Genomic DNA, 14,072 nt, shown 5'->3' on the forward strand with positions numbered 1-14,072 from the left:
AATGCCTGGATATATAGGGAATGGCTCTTAAAGGAAGGTAAATGCCCAAACAGGGACTTGAAACCTGGACCCTCAGATTAAAAGTCTGATGCTCTACCGAATGAACTATTCGGGCTCTAACTTTGCACATTGCAATACACCTAACCTGCCGGGTGGAGGCACGTTCTGACGAGGGGATATCGACAGATGGTACATTTCCCCAGATAATAGGGCCTCCATTCCAAATCTGCCAGTCATCAAAATTTTAACTACAACTCCCCTCCAAATATACTACTCATCCGAGACCTCAGGGTGCAAAGGTATCGCGTCTCAATCCAGATTAAAAGGTTGCGTGTTCACGTAGCGATCAATTATTTTATTTGTGCAAACTGCCTTCTTTGTACAGCAAAGTCAATAAATCACCAATAGAACCAATGTCGCTTTGCAGTACAATTCTTGCTCGCAAACATACAAACCAATGCTGCTTAAGAGGAGAATTCTCTCTTGCAAAAGCATCGCATACAGCAACATTTCTTAGTCAGAGGATGCTGTGTTCATGCCAGTTTAAAATTGGTCATCCAAACAGGGTGGTTAAGCCTGGAGCCTCATCTTAAAAGTCTGATGCTCTGCCGAATTAGCTATCTGGGCTCTGGGTGTGCATTGTCCACTGTTGAAAATGTCCATTAAAGTCACAGAAAAAGCCTGGCCAAAAAGACTGCCTCTTGAAGGAAGGGAAATGTCAAAGCCAATGCCCAAAAAGGGACTTGAACCTTCAGATGAAATGTCTGATGCTCTGCCAAGTGAGCATCCTTGTTTATGGTAGTGTGATCTCCACTGGTGAACATGCCCTGCAAAGTCACTGAAAATGCCTGGATATATATGAAATGGCTCTTAAAAAATGTAAATGCCAAAGAATCACCCAGACAGGGACTTGAACCCTGGACCCTGAGATTAAAAGTCTGATGCTCTACCGACAGAGCTATTCGGGCTCTAACTTTGTACATTGCAATACACCTAACCTGCCGGGTGGAGGCACGTTCTGACGAGGGGATATCGACAGATGGTACATTTCCCCAGATAATAGGGCCTCCATTCCGAATCTGCCAGTCAAATAAATTTTGACTACAACTCCCCTCCAAATATACTACTCATCCGAGACCTCAGGGTGCAAAGGTATCGCGTCTCAATCCAGATTAAAAGGTTGCGTGTTCACGTAGCGATCAATTATTTAATTTGTGCAAACTGCCTTCTTTGTACAGCAAAGTCAATCAATCACCAATAGAACCAATGTCGCTTTGCAGTACAATTCTTGCTCGCAAACATACAAACCAATGCTGCTTAAGAGGAGAATTCTCTCTTGCAAAAGCATCGCATACAGCAACATTTCTTAGTCAGAGGATGCTGTGTTCATGCCAGTTTAAAATTGGTCATCCAAACAGTGTGGTTAAGCCTGGAGCCTCAGCTTAAAAGTCTGATGATCTGCCGAATTAGCTATCTGGGCTCTGGGTGTGCATTGTCCACTGGTGAAAATGTCCATTAAAGTCACAGAAAAAGCCTGGCCAAAAAGACTGCCTCTTGAAGGAAGGGAAATGTCAAAGCCAATGCCCAAAAAGGGACTTGAACCTTCAGATGAAATGTCTGATGCTCTGCCAAGTGAGCATCCTTGTTTATGGTAGTGTGATCTCCACTGGTGAACATGCCCTGCAAAGTCACTGAAAATGCCTGGATATATATGAAATGGCTCTTAAAAAATGTAAATGCCAAAGAATCACCCAGACAGGGACTTGAACCCTGGACCCTGAGATTAAAAGTCTGATGCTCTACCGACAGAGCTATTCGGGCTCTAACTTTGCACATTGCAATACACCTAACCTGCCGGGTGGAGGCACGTTCTGACGAGGGGATATCGACAGATGGTACATTTCCCCAGATAATAGGGCCTCCATTCCGAATCTGCCAGTCAAATAAATTTTAACTACAACTCCCATCCAAATATACTACTAATCCGAGACCTCAGGTGCAAAGGTATCGCGTCTCAATCCAGATTAAAAGGTTGCGTGTTCACGTAGCGATCAATTATTTAATTTGTGCAAACTGCCTTCTTTGTACAGCAAAGTCAATAAATCACCAATAGAACCAATGTCGCTTTGCAGTACAATTCTTGCTCGCAAACATACAAACCAATGCTGCTTAATAGGAGAATTCTCTGTTGCAAAAGCATTGCATACAGCAACATTTCTTAGTCAGAGGATGCTGTGTTCATGCCAGTTTAAAATTGGTCATCCAAACAGGGTGGTTAAGCCTGGAGCCTCATCTTAAAAGTCTGATGCTCTGCCGAATTAGCTATCTGGGCTCTGGTTAAACATTGTACACTGGTGAAAATGTCCATGAAAGTCACAGAAAAAGCCTGGCCAAAAAGACTGCCTCTTGAAGGAAGGAAAATGTCAAAGCAATGCCCAAAAAGGGACTTGAACCCTCAGATGAAATGTCTGATGCTCTGCCAAGTGAGCATCCTTGTTTATGGTAGTGTCATCTCCACTGGTGAACATGCCCTGCAAAGTCACCGAAAATGCCTGGATATATATGGAATGGCTCTTAAAGGAATGTAAATGCCAAAGAAACGCCCAAACAGGGACTTGAACCCTGGACCCTGAGATTAAAAGTCTGATGCTCTACCGACAGAGCTATTCGGGCTCTAACTTTGCACATTGCAATACACCTAACCTGCCGGGTGGAGGCACGTTCTGACGAGGGGATATCGACAGATGGTACATTTCCCCAGATAATAGGGCCTCCATTCCGAATCTGCCAGTCAAAGAAATTTTAACTACAACTCCCCTCCAAATATACTACTAATCCGAGACCTCAGGTGCAAAGGTATCGCGTCTCAATCCAGATTAAAAGGTTGCGTGTTCACGTAGCGATCAATTATTTAATTTGTGCAAACTGCCTTCTTTGTACAGCAAAGTCAATAAATCACCAATAGAACCAATGTCGCTTTGCAGTACAATTCTTGCTCGCAAACATACAAACCAATGCTGCTTAAGAGGAGAATTCTCTCTTGCAAAAGCATCGCATACAGCAACATTTCTTAGTCAGAGGATGCTGTGTTCATGCCAGTTTAAAATTGGTCATCCAAACAGGGTGGTTAAGCCTGGAGCCTCATCTTAAAAGTCTGATGCTCTGCCGAATTAGCTATCTGGGCTCTGGTTGTGCATTGTACACTGGTGAAAATGTCCATGAAAGTCACAGAAAAAGCCTGGCCAAAAAGACTGCCTCTTGAAGGAAGGAAAATGTCAAAGCAATGCCCAAAAAGGGACTTGAACCCTCAGATGAAATGTCTGATGCTCTGCCAAGTGAGCATCCTTGTTTATGATAGTGTGATCTCCACTGGTGAACATGCCCTGCAAAGTCACCGAAAATGCCTGGATATATATGGAATGGCTCTTAAAGAAATGTAAATGCCAAAGAAACGCCCGAACAGGGACTTGAACCCTGGACCCTCAGATTAAAAGTCTGATGCTCTACCGACTGAGCTATCCAGGCTCTAACTTAGCACATTGCAATACACCTAACCTGCCGGGTGGAGGCACGTTCTGACGAGGGGATATCGACAGATGGTACATTTCCCCAGATAATAGGGCCTCCATTCCGAATCTGCCAGTCAAAGAAATTTTAACTACAACTCCCATCCAAATATACTACTAATCCGAGACCTCAGGTGCAAAGGTATCGCGTCTCAATCCAGATTAAAAGGTTGCGTGTTCACGTAGCGATCAATTATTTAATTTGTGCAAACTGCCTTCTTTGTACAGCAAAGTCAATCAATCACCAATAGAACCAATGTCGCTTTGCAGTACAATTCTTGCTCGCAAACATACAAACCAATGCTGCTTAATAGGAGAATTCTCTGTTGCAAAAGCATTGCATACAGTAACATTTCTTAGTCAGAGGATGCTGTGTTCATGCCAGTTTAAAATTGGTCATCCAAACAGGGAGGTTAAGCCTGGAGCCTCATCTTAAAAGTCTGATGCTCTGCCGAATTAGCTATCTGGGCTCTGGTTAAACATTGTACACTGGTGAAAATGTCCATGAAAGTCACAGAAAAAGCCTGGCCAAAAAGACTGCCTCTTGAAGGAAGGGAAATGTCAAAGCCAATGCCCAAAAAGGGACTTGAACCCTCAGATGAAATGTCTGATGCTCTGCCAAGTGAGCATCCTTGTTTATGATAGTGTGATCTCCACTGGTGAACATGCCCTGCAAAGTCACCGAAAATGCCTGGAAATATATGGAATGGCTCTTAAAGAAATGTAAATGCCAAAGAAACGCCCGAACAGGGACTTGAACCCTGGACCCTCAGATTAAAAGTCTGATGCTCTACCGACTGAGCTATCCGGGCTCTACCTTTGCACATTGCAATACACCTAACCTGCCGGGTGGAGGCACGTTCTGACGAGGGGATATCGACAGGTGGTACATTTCCCCAGATAATAGGGCATCCATTCCGAATCTGCCAGTCAAAGAAATTTTAACTACAACTCCCCTCCAAATATACTACTAATCAGAGACCTCAGGTGCAAAGGTATCGCGTCTCAATCCAGATTAAAAGGTTGCGTGTTCACGTAGCGATCAATTATTTTATTTGTGCAAACTGCCTTCTTTGTACAGCAAAGTCAATAAATCACCAATAGAACCAATGTCGCTTTGCAGTACAATTCTTCCTCGCAAACATACAAACCAATGCTGCTTAAGAGGAGAATTCTCTCTTGCAAAAGCATCGCATACAGCAACATTTCTTAGTCAGAGGATGCTGTGTTCATGCCAGTTTAAAATTGGTCATCCAAACAGTGTGGTTAAGCCTGGAGCCTCAGCTTAAAAGTCTGATGATCTGCCGAATTAGCTATCTGGGCTCTGGGTGTGCATTGTCCACTGGTGAAAATGTCCATGAAAGTCACAGAAAAAGCCTGGCCAAAAAGACTGCCTCTTGAAGGAAGGAAAATGTCAAAGCAACGGCCAAAAAGGGACTTGAACCCTCAGATGAAATGTCTGATGCTCTGCCGAGTGAGCATCCTTGTTTATGGTAGTGTGATCTCCACTGGTGAACATGCCCTGCAAAGTCACCGAAAATGCCTGGATATATATGGAATGGCTCTTAAAGAAATGTAAAAGAAACGCCCGAACAGGGACTTGAACCCTGGACCCTCAGATTAAAAGTCTGATGCTCTACCGACTGAGCTATCCGGGCTCTAACTTTGCACATTGCAATACACCTAACCTGCCGGGTGGAGGCACGTTCTGACGAGGGGATATCGACAGATGGTACATTTCCCCAGATAATAGGGCCTCCATTCCGAATCTGCCAGTCAAATACATTTTAATTACAACTCCTCTCCAAATATACTACTCATCCGAGACCTCAGGGTGCAAAAGTATCGCGTCTCAATCCAGATTAAAAGGTTGCATGTTCACGTAGCGATCAATTATTTTATTTGTGCAAACTGCCTTCTTTGTACAGCAAAGTCAATAAATCACCAATAGAACCAATGTCGCTTTGCAGTACAATTCTTGCTCGCAAACATACAAACCAATGCTGCTTAAGAGGAGAATTCTCTCTTGCAAAAGCATCGCATACAGCAACATTTCTTAGTCAGAGGATGCTGTGTTCATGCCAGTTTAAAATTGGTCATCCAAACAGTGTGGTTAAGCCTGGAGCCTCAGCTTAAAAGTCTGATGATCTGCCGAATTAGCTATCTGGGCTCTGGGTGTGCATTGTCCACTGTTGAAAATGTCCATGAAAGTCACAGAAAAAGCCTGGCCAAAAAGACTGCCTCTTGAAGGAAGGAAAATGTCAAAGCAACGGCCAAAAAGGGACTTGAACCCTCAGATGAAATGTCTGATGCTCTGCCAAGTGAGCATCCTTGTTTATGGTAGTGTGATCTCCACTGGTGAACATGCCCTGCAAAGTCACCGAAAATGCCTGGATATATATGGAATGGCTCTTAAAGAAATGTAAATGCCAAAGAAACGCCCGAACAGGGACTTGAACCCTGGACCCTCAGATTAAAAGTCTGATGCTCTACCGACTGAGCTATCCGGGCTCTAACTTTGCACATTGCAATACACCTAACCTGCCGGGTGGAGGCACGTTCTGACGAGGGGATATCGACAGATGGTACATTTCCCCAGATAATAGGGCCTCCATTCCGAATCTGCCAGTCAAATACATTTTAACTACAACTCCCCTCCAAATATACTACTAATCCGAGACCTCAGGTGCAAAGGTATCGCGTCTCAATCCAGATTAAAAGGTTGCGTGTTCACGTAGCGATCAATTATTTAATTTGTGCAAACTGCCTTCTTTGTACAGCAAAGTCAATAAATCACTAATAGAACCAATGTCGCTTTGCAGTACAATTCCTGCTCGCAAACATCCAAACCAATGCTGCTTAAGAGGATAATTCTCTCTTGCAAAAGCATCGCATACAGCAACATTTCTTAGTCAGAGGATGCTGTGTTCATGCCAGTTTAAAATTGGTCATCCAAACAGGGTGGTTAAGCCAGGAGCCTCACCTTAAAAGTCTGATGCTCTGCCGAATTAGCTATCTGGGCTCTGGCTGTGCATTGTACACTGGTGAAAATGTCCATGAAAGTCACAGAAAAAGCCTGGCCAAAAAGACTGCCTCTTGAAGGAAGGAAAATGTCAAAGCAACGGCCAAAAAGGGACTTGAACCCTCAGATGAAAAGTCTGATGCTCTGCCAAGTGAGCATCCTTGTTTATGGTAGTGTGATCTCCACTGGTGAACATGCCCTGCAAAGTCACCGAAAATGCCTGGATATATATGGAATGGCTCTTAAAGAAATGTAAATGCCAAAGAAACGCCCGAACAGGGACTTGAACCCTGGACCCTCAGATTAAAAGTCTGATGCTCTACCGACTGAGCTATCCGGGCTCTAACTTTGCACATTGCAATACACCTAACCTGCCGGGTGGAGGCACGTTCTGACGAGGGGATATCGACAGATGGTACATTTCCCCAGATAATAGGGCCTCCATTCCGAATCTGCCAGTCAAATAAATTTTAACTACAACTCCCCTCCAAATATACTACTAATCCGAGACCTCAGGGTGCAAAGGTATCGCGTCTCAATCCAGATTAAAAGGTTGCGTGTTCACGTAGCGATCAATTATTTAATTTGTGCAAACTGCCTTCTTTGTACAGCAAAGTCAATAAATCACCAATAGAACCAATGTCGCTTTGCAGTACAATTCTTGCTCGCAAACATACAAACCAATGCTGCTTAAGAGGAGAATTCTCTCTTGCAAAAGCATCGCATACAGCAACATTTCTTAGTCAGAGGATGCTGTGTTGATGCCAGTTTAAAATTGGTCATCCAAACAGGGTGGTTAAGCCTGGAGCCTCAGCTTAAAAGTCTGATGATCTGCCGAATTAGCTATCTGGGCTCTGGGTGTGCATTGTCCACTGGTGAAAATGTCCATTAAAGTCACAGAAAAAGCCTGGCCAAAAAGACTGCCTCTTGAAGGAAGGAAAATGTCAAAGCAACGGCCAAAAAGGGACTTGAACCCTCAGATGAAATGTCTGATGCTCTGCCGAGTGAGCATCCTTGTTTATGGTAGTGTGATCTCCACTGGTGAACATGCCCTGCAAAGTCACTGAAAATGCCTGGATATATATGGAATGGCTCTTAAAGAAATGTAAATGCCAAAGAAACGCCCAAACAGGGACTTGAACCCTGGACCCTCAGTTTAAAAGTCTGATGCTCTACCGACTGAGCTATCCAGGCTCTAACTTTGCCCATTGCAATACACCTAACCTACCGGGTGGAGGCACGTTCTGACGAGGGGATATCGAGAGATGGTACATTTCCCCAGATAATAGGGCCTCCATTCCGAATCTGCCAGTCAAATAAATTTTAACTACAACTCCCCTCCAAATATACTACTCATCCGAGACCTCAGGGTGCAAAGGTATCGCGTCTCAATCCAGATTAAAAGGTTGCTTGTTCACGTAGCGATCAATTATTTAATTTGTGCAAACTGCCTTCTTTGTACAGCAAAGTCAATAAATCACCAATAGAACCAATGTCGCTTTGCAGTACAATTCTTGCTCGCAAACATACAAACCAATGCTGCTTAAGAGGAGAATTCTCTCTTGCAAAAGCATCGCATACAGCAACATTTCTTAGTCAGAGGATGCTGTGTTCATGCCAGTTTAAAATTGGTCATCCAAACAGGGTGGTTAAGCCTGGAGCCTCAGCTTAAAAGTCTGATGATCTGCCGAATTAGCTATCTGGGCTCTGGGTGTGCATTGTACACTGGTGAAAATGTCCATGAAAGTCACAGAAAAAGCCTGGCCAAAAAGACTGCCTCTTGAAGGAAGGAAAATGTCAAAGCAACGGCCAAAAAGGGACTTGAACCCTCAGATGAAATGTCTGATGCTCTGCCGAGTGAGCATCCTTGTTTATGGTAGTGTGATCTCCACTGGTGAACATGCCCTGCAAAGTCACCGAAAATGCCTGGATATATATGGAATGGCTCTTAATGAAATGTAAATGCAAAAGAAACCCCTGAACAGGGACTTGAACCCTGGACCCTCAGATTAAAAGTCTGATGCTCTACCGACTGAGCTATCCGGGCTCTAACTTTGCACATTGCAATACACCTAACCTGCCGGGTGGAGGCACGTTCTGACGAGGGGATATCGACAGATGGTACATTTCCCCAGATAATAGGGCCTCCATTCCGAATCTGCCAGTCAAAGAAATTTTAACTACAACTCCCCTCCAAATATACTACTCATCCGAGACCTCAGGGTGCAAAGGTATCGCGTCTCAATCCAGATTAAAAGGTTGCTTGTTCACGTAGCGATCAATTATTTAATTTGTGCAAACTGCCTTCTTTGTACAGCAAAGTCAATCAATCACCAATAGAACCAATGTCGCTTTGCAGTACAATTCTTGCTCGCAAACATACAAACCAATGCTGCTTAAGAGGAGAATTCTCTCTTGCAAAAGCATCGCATACAGCAACATTTCTTAGTCAGAGGATGCTGTGTTCATGCCAGTTTAAAATTGGTCATCCAAACAGGGAGGTTAAGCCTGGAGCCTCAGCTTAAAAGTCTGATGATCTGCCGAATTAGCTATCTGGGCTCTGGGTGTGCATTGTACACTGGTGAAAATGTCCATGAAAGTCACAGAAAAAGCCTGGCCAAAAAGACTGCCTCTTGAAGGAAGGAAAATGTCAAAGCAACGGCCCAAAAAGGGACTTGAACCCTCAGATGAAAAGTCTGATATTCTGCCAAGTGAGCATCCTTGTTTATGGTAGTGTGATCTACACTGGTGAACATGCCCTGCAAATTCACCAAAAATGCCTGGACATATATGGAATGGCTCTTAAAGAAACGTAAATGCCAAAGAAACGCCCGAACAGGGACTTGAACCCTGGACCCTCAGATTAAAAGTCTGATGCTCTACCGACTGAGCTATCCGGGCTCTAACTTTGCACATTGCAATACACCTAACCTGCCGGGTGGAGGCACGTTCTGACGAGGGGATATCGAGAGATGGTACATTTCCCCAGATAATAGGGCCTCCATTCCGAATCTGCCAGTCAAATAAATTTTAACTACAACTCCCCTCCAAATATACTACTAATCCGAGACCTCAGGTGCAAAGGTATCGCGTCTCAATCCAGATTAAAAGGTTGCGTGTTCACGTAGCGATCAATTATTTAATTTGTGCAAACTGCCTTCTTTGTACAGCAAAGTCAATAAATCACCAATAGAACCAATGTCGCTTTGCAGTACAATTCTTGCTCGCAAACATACAAACCAATGCTGCTTAAGAGGAGAATTCTCTCTTGCAAAAGCATCGCATACAGCAACATTTCTTAGTCAGAGGATGCTGTGTTCATGCCAGTTTAAAATTGGTCATCCAAACAGGGTGGTTAAGCCTGGAGCCTCATCTTAAAAGTCTGATGCTCTGCCGAATTAGCTATCTGGGCTCTGGCTGTGCATTGTACACTGGTGAAAATGTCCATGAAAGTCACAGAAAAAGCCTGGCCAAAAAGACTGCCTCTTGAAGGAAGGAAAATGTCAAAGCAATGCCCAAAAAGGGACTTGAACCCTCAGATGAAATGTCTGATGCTCTGCCAAGTGAGCATCCTTGTTTATGGTAGTGTGATCTCCACTGGTGAACATGCCCTGCAAAGTCACCGAAAATGCCTGGAATGGCTCTTAAAGGAAGGTAAATGCCAAAGAAACGCCCGAACAGGGACTTGAACCCTGGACCCTCAGATTAAAAGTCTGATGCTCTACCGACTGAGCTATCCGGGCTCTAACTTTGCACATTGCAATACACCTAACCTGCCGGGTGGAGGCACGTTCTGACGAGGGGATATCGACAGATGGTACATTTCCCCAGATAATAGGGCCTCCATTCCGAATCTGCCAGTCAAAGAAATTTTAACTACAACTCCCCTCCAAATATACTACTCATCCGAGACCTCAGGGTGCAAAGGTATCGCGTCTCAATCCAGATTAAAAGGTTGCGTGTTCACGTAGCGATCAATTATTTAATTTGTGCAAACTGCCTTCTTTGTACAGCAAAGTCAATCAATCACCAATAGAACCAATGTCGCTTTACAGTACAATTCTTGCTCGCAAACATACAAACCAATGCTGCTTAAGAGGAGAATTCTCTCTTGCAAAAGCATCGCATACAGCAACATTTCTTAGTCAGAGGATACTGTGTTCATGCCAGTTTAAAATTGGTCATCCAAACAGGGTGGTTAAGCCTGGAGCCTCAGCTTAAAAGTCTTATGATCTGCCGAATTAGCTATCTGGGCTCTGGGTGTGCGTTGTACACTGGTGAAAATGTCCATGAAAGTCACAGAAAAAGCCTGGCCAAAAAGACTGCCTCTTGAAGGAAGGAAAATGTCAAAGCAACGGCCAAAAAGGGACTTGAACCCTCAGATGAAATGTCTGATGCTCTGCCGAGTGAGCATCCTTGTTTATGGTAGTGTGATCTCCACTGGTGAACATGCCCTGCAAAGTCACCGAAAATGCCTGGATATATATGGAATGGCTCTTAAAGAAATGTAAATGCCAAAGAAACGCCCGAACAGGGACTTGAACCCTGGACCCTCAGATTAAAAGTCTGATGCTCTACCGACTGAGCTATCCGGGCTCTAACTTTGCACATTGCAATACACCTAACCTGCCGGGTGGAGGCACGTTCTGACGAGGGGATATCGACAGATGGTACATTTCCCCAGATAATAGGGCCTCCATTCCGAATCTGCCAGTCAAATAAATTTTAACTACAACTCCCCTCCAAATATACTACTCATCCGAGACCTCAGGGTGCAAAGGTATCGCGTCTCAATCCAGATTAAAAGGTTGCGTGTTCACGTAGCGATCAATTATTTAATTTGTGCAAACTGCCTTCTTTGTACAGCAAAGTCAATAAATCACCAATAGAACCAATGTCGCTTTGCAGTACAATTCTTGCTCGCAAACATACAAACCAATGCTGCTTAAGAGGAGAATTCTCTCTTGCAAAAGCATCGCATACAGCAACATTTCTTAGTCAGAGGATGCTGTGTTCATGCCAGTTTAAAATTGGTCATCCAAACAGGGTGGTTAAGCCTGGAGCCTCAGCTTAAAAGTCTGATGCTCTGCCGAATTAGCTATCTGGGCTCTGGTGTGCATTGTACACTGGTGAAAATGTCCATGAAAGTCACAGAAAAAGCCTGGCCAAAAAGACTGCCTCTTGAAGGAAGGAAAATGTCAAAGCAACGGCCAAAAAGGGACTTGAACCCTCAGATGAAAAGTCTGATATTCTGCCAAGTGAGCATCCTTGTTTATGGTAGTGTGATCTCCACTGGTGAACATGCCCTGCAAAGTCACCGAAAATGCCTGGATATATATGGAATGGCTCTTAAAGAAATGTAAATGCCAAAGAAACGCCCGAACAGGGACTTGAACCCTGGACCCTCAGATTAAAAGTCTGATGCTCTACCGACTGAGCTATCCGGGCTCTAACTTTGCACATTGCAATACACCTAACCTGCCGGGTGGAGGCACGTTCTGACGAGGGGATATCGAGAGATGGTACATTTCCCCAGATAATAGGGCCTCCATTCCGAATCTGCCAGTCAAATAAATTTTAACTACAACTCCCCTCCAAATATACTACTCATCCGAGACCTCAGGGTGCAAAGGTATCGCGTCTCAATCCAGATTAAAAGGTTGCGTGTTCACGTAGCGATCAATTATTTAATTTGTGCAAACTGCCTTCTTTGTACAGCAAAGTCAATAAATCACCAATAGAACCAATGTCGCTTTGCAGTACAATTCTTGCTCGCAAACATACAAACCAATGCTGCTTAAGAGGAGAATTCTCTCTTGCAAAAGCATCGCATACAGCAACATTTCTTAGTCAGAGGATGCTGTGTTCATGCCAGTTTAAAATTGGTCATCCAAACAGGGAGGTTAAGCCTGGAGCCTCAGCTTAAAAGTCTGATGATCCGCCGAATTAGCTATCTGGGCTCTGGGTGTGCATTGTCCACTGTTGAAAATGTCCATGAAAGTCACAGAAAAAGCCTGGCCAAAAAGACTGCCTCTTGAAGGAAGGAAAATGTCAAAGCAACGGCCAAAAAGGGACTTGAACCCTCAGATGAAAAGTCTGATATTCTGCCAAGTGAGCATCCTTGTTTATGGTAGTGTGATCTCCACTGGTAAACATGCCCTGCAAATTCACCGAAAATGCCTGGATATATATGGAATGGTTCTTAAAGAAATGTAAATGCCAAAGAAACGCCCAAACAGGGACTTGAACCCTGGACCCTCAGATTAAAAGTCTGATGCTCTACCGACTGAGCTATCCGGGCTCTAACTTTACACATTGCAATACACCTAACCTGCCGGGTGGAGGCACGTTCTGACGAGGGGATATCGACAGATGGTACATTTCCCCAGATAATAGGGCCTCCATTCCGAATCTGCCAGTCAAATACATTTTAACTACAACTCCCCTCCAAATATACTACTAATCCGAGACCTCAGGTGCAAAGGTATCGCGTCTCAATCCAGATTAAAAGGTTGCGTGTGTTACACCCCTGAAAAAGGGAAGAAATAATCACGAACGTGACGCAGTTATGTTTCCTCACTGACAAATTTAGTGTAATGATTTTACAAAAATACCACATTTTACAGAACAACAGATCTACAGGAACCAGAGATTTGTAGGGTACAAAGCTTATTCAAGTCACAACAGCATAAACTGTAATTCACTAAAACATATACAAATGTTTCAATATAACTGTCAAACACAAAGTAGCTTTAGCTCAGTAACCCATAACTACATTTATCAACCATGTCAACAAAGTATTCGAAACACATTATACAAATAACCCCAAATATTATATTAACAACGCACATATTCATTCACAATTAGCATAAAATGGCAGCTACTCTCAGTACGAAGCTATCGCTGCAACCAAGCAGATTACAGTCACACACGCACCTAATAACTCTCTTCAACTTAACTCTAACTTCCTCAAGATGTTACTAACACATACCTTAAACTCTCTTCACAGGTTAGCAAGTTATTACATTCAAATTAACTCGTTTCATATCAATAGCGTACCTGAAAAAGGGAAGAAATAATCACGAACGTGACGCAGTTATGTTTCCTCACTGACAAATTTAGTGTAATGAGAAAAAGACCGCGATTCCCCCAGGAAGTTGGGTGGAGACCAGAGCAATCGATCTCAGGCTCATAGATTAAGAGCATTTAGTAGATCACAGATGAACACTTTTACCCTTAAATTAGGCACCACAAACTAAAGTAGTCAATATCACATTTACACATTCCTCTTACAATATTAACCCTTTGACTCTTGACGGATTTTAAACACATTTATGCATTTTATCAATCTCTATGAACTAGTACTGGATGCATTCTCTTTTTAACCTTAGATATTTTAAGATCCTTACATACCATGAACTTACTAATACTTTTTAGTGTATAACAGGCTATGAATATGTCCTTTAACCTGTCACACTCTCCCC

At 43.5% G+C, this 14,072-nt stretch overlaps 16 non-coding genes across 16 annotated transcripts; all 16 read right to left on the minus strand.

Moving 5' to 3' along the window:
* Positions 1-42: 42 nt before the first annotated feature.
* Positions 43-115, minus strand: trnak-uuu. The gene has a single exon. It is a non-coding gene; the product is annotated as a tRNA-Lys (tRNA).
* A 780-nt stretch (positions 116-895) lies between these two features.
* On the minus strand, positions 896-968 carry trnak-uuu. Its single transcript has one exon. It is a non-coding gene; the product is annotated as a tRNA-Lys (tRNA).
* Positions 969-1,748: 780 nt separating this feature from the next.
* trnak-uuu lies at positions 1,749-1,821 on the minus strand. Its single transcript has one exon. It is a non-coding gene; the product is annotated as a tRNA-Lys (tRNA).
* Positions 1,822-2,600: 779 nt separating this feature from the next.
* On the minus strand, positions 2,601-2,673 carry trnak-uuu. Its single transcript has one exon. It is a non-coding gene; the product is annotated as a tRNA-Lys (tRNA).
* Positions 2,674-3,452: 779 nt separating this feature from the next.
* Positions 3,453-3,525, minus strand: trnak-uuu. The gene has a single exon. It is a non-coding gene; the product is annotated as a tRNA-Lys (tRNA).
* A 780-nt stretch (positions 3,526-4,305) lies between these two features.
* Positions 4,306-4,378, minus strand: trnak-uuu. The gene has a single exon. It is a non-coding gene; the product is annotated as a tRNA-Lys (tRNA).
* Positions 4,379-5,151: 773 nt separating this feature from the next.
* On the minus strand, positions 5,152-5,224 carry trnak-uuu. The gene has a single exon. It is a non-coding gene; the product is annotated as a tRNA-Lys (tRNA).
* A 780-nt stretch (positions 5,225-6,004) lies between these two features.
* trnak-uuu lies at positions 6,005-6,077 on the minus strand. Its single transcript has one exon. It is a non-coding gene; the product is annotated as a tRNA-Lys (tRNA).
* A 779-nt stretch (positions 6,078-6,856) lies between these two features.
* trnak-uuu lies at positions 6,857-6,929 on the minus strand. Its single transcript has one exon. It is a non-coding gene; the product is annotated as a tRNA-Lys (tRNA).
* Positions 6,930-7,709: 780 nt separating this feature from the next.
* Positions 7,710-7,782, minus strand: trnak-uuu. Its single transcript has one exon. It is a non-coding gene; the product is annotated as a tRNA-Lys (tRNA).
* Positions 7,783-8,562: 780 nt separating this feature from the next.
* Positions 8,563-8,635, minus strand: trnak-uuu. The gene has a single exon. It is a non-coding gene; the product is annotated as a tRNA-Lys (tRNA).
* Positions 8,636-9,416: 781 nt separating this feature from the next.
* Positions 9,417-9,489, minus strand: trnak-uuu. Its single transcript has one exon. It is a non-coding gene; the product is annotated as a tRNA-Lys (tRNA).
* Positions 9,490-10,258: 769 nt separating this feature from the next.
* Positions 10,259-10,331, minus strand: trnak-uuu. Its single transcript has one exon. It is a non-coding gene; the product is annotated as a tRNA-Lys (tRNA).
* Positions 10,332-11,111: 780 nt separating this feature from the next.
* On the minus strand, positions 11,112-11,184 carry trnak-uuu. Its single transcript has one exon. It is a non-coding gene; the product is annotated as a tRNA-Lys (tRNA).
* A 779-nt stretch (positions 11,185-11,963) lies between these two features.
* trnak-uuu lies at positions 11,964-12,036 on the minus strand. Its single transcript has one exon. It is a non-coding gene; the product is annotated as a tRNA-Lys (tRNA).
* A 780-nt stretch (positions 12,037-12,816) lies between these two features.
* Positions 12,817-12,889, minus strand: trnak-uuu. The gene has a single exon. It is a non-coding gene; the product is annotated as a tRNA-Lys (tRNA).
* Between the last annotated feature and the right edge of the window lie 1,183 nt (positions 12,890-14,072).

This window comes from Coregonus clupeaformis, unplaced genomic scaffold (assembly GCF_020615455.1).
Source record: "Coregonus clupeaformis isolate EN_2021a unplaced genomic scaffold, ASM2061545v1 scaf4547, whole genome shotgun sequence".
NCBI classification, from domain to species: domain Eukaryota; kingdom Metazoa; phylum Chordata; class Actinopteri; order Salmoniformes; family Salmonidae; genus Coregonus; species Coregonus clupeaformis.